The following is a 2285-nucleotide window of genomic DNA, read 5'->3' on the forward strand; positions in this document are numbered from 1 at the left end:
CACATATAGAAAATAAGACATTGTTTGACATTATCTGTGCCTGGAGTGGCCTAACAGAGATAGAGCATAAGCTATAAATATCTATGTATATGATTTTTCATTATAGTTCCCTATTAGGGACCCAAGGATGGAAAGTTGACTGCCAGCCTTTCAGAACATTCTGCTGGTGTCTGTATTGATATTCAATTTGCTGTACACTTTAAAAAAGCTATCATAAAAAGAAACTGGTTTTAAGCTAGATTCCTAAAAAGAGCATCAGCGATTTTTGCCCATAGACATATGTTTTAATATTTGCTGTTGCTTTATTTTATATGAAAAATACTCACATTAATAAAATTGGAAAAAAATGACTTACTCTATATTTTTTAGAGTCTCAAAGTATTTTTTTCATTTTAGAGATAAAATACATACTATTGTTTAAGCCCAAATTTCATTTCTGTCTGGCAGTTGTTTCAATTACAGCACAAAAGCTACCTTATTGGCAGAGCAAGTGTAATGGAAAGGGAATCAATGATTTCTTCTGACAAAATACACCTAATTCAATAAATTTTATTTGGACACCTATCGTGAGCAAGGTATTTTATTAGAGTTCTGTGAAAAGTACAAAGATTAGGAACCATGGTCCCACCTGCACTCTTACAACAAGATTAAGACCTCCACGGCATTGCATGACATGGGTGCACTCACATACATGCAGGCAATACACTCACATAAAATAAAAGTAATAAAATATTTTTAAAAATAAAGAACAAAAAAAGGTTTCTGTATTATGAGTAGTACAATCAGAGGAAAAGAATAGAACTGTAAGTAGTTTTCAAACTCTTAATTTGACATTTGAAATTGTTCATCTTACATTTAAAAAAATAATAAAGATGTAACTTTTCATAATATGATATATATTACCATTAAAATGGACTCTGTATTATATATGTATATATGACTGTATGTTTATAAATGTGTGTATGTGTAACAATAATAATCAAAGAAGACAAGAAATTGAGAGGGGGTGGGGGACATGGAAGCAGTTTGTGGGGGATTGATAATGGTAGAAATAATGCAAAGACAATACCCATGAACGAAATTCTCAAAAATAAAAATATAAATGTAAAATAAAATGAATTAAAAATTAAAGCCAAAACCAAAGTTACTGTACTTAAGGCCGACAAGATGCCTCATGGGGAAAAAAGCACTAGTCTTATAAGCCTAAAGATCGATTTGATCCCCCAAAGGTAGAAGAGAGCCCTTGACCCCACAAAGTGTCCTCTGTCCCCCCACACATACTGTGACACACATGCACTCCCACCTGCATTCATATACACAATAAAAATAAATAATACCAAGTAAGTAGGGCACTCTATTCAATTGAATTTTAATGGTAGTAATATACCATCAGGGACTGAAAAACAAGCACCGCATATACATAAACTTCTCTTTTATATGTTTTCTTCATTATATTCTCACATTATGTGGAATGTATATAAACCGTTCTTCGATAGTTGGAAATTTTACGGTATTTTTATAATCACTTTCATTCCACTTCTGAAGACTTTTCTTGTGTGTGTGTGTGTGTCTGTGTGTGTGTGTGTCTATCTTGACCACGTTATTATAAATAACTGTCACAAAAATATCTATACTTTGGACAGTGCTTATGGAATGGGCCACAGACATGTAGGGTTCCATATGTCTGCTGCTTCAGAAAAGTATACCCTTCCTTTCTTCCTTCTACCCTCTCCTAACTGTGCTTTCCCTAACACTTCGGCCTGCCCAACACTTTGGGTTTCTTGACTCTTTCCTAAAGCTCTCTGCCTGATGGTTCACCATGTGTCTGGCCTCCAGGTTGACTCCAAACCCACCTAACTTCATGGCTTTTGTTCCTTCTCCCCTCCAGTCTCCTCTTCAGCTCCTGAGATTTACAGCTTGCCTGCTCTGAAGATTTTTCTTTAAATTAATACAATCATCCTCAACCTTTAAAAAATTCTGTATAATTTTAACTTAAAATTTCTGTGTCTACAAAGATCAAAATGTAGTCATTTTTCCAGGATTGTATTAGTACATAAAATTATTATTAATATACAATTGAAAGATTTACAATTTTGATAAAATTAATTTTACCAACTTTTAAGTTATTTTATAAATGTACATTAATGAGAAGTATAAGAGGCTGGAGTGTGGCTAAGTTGTACATCACCTACCTGACATGCACAGGCCCATATCACAAAGGAAGGGTTTCTGTATCTTTGCAATTAATTTGTCTATTAAAAAGTGGATAGCCTTTAATCCCAGCA

The sequence above is a fragment of the Nannospalax galili genome, unplaced genomic scaffold, assembly GCF_000622305.1.
Source record: "Nannospalax galili isolate Female #2095 unplaced genomic scaffold, S.galili_v1.0 scaffold33, whole genome shotgun sequence".
Lineage (NCBI taxonomy): Eukaryota > Metazoa > Chordata > Mammalia > Rodentia > Spalacidae > Nannospalax > Nannospalax galili.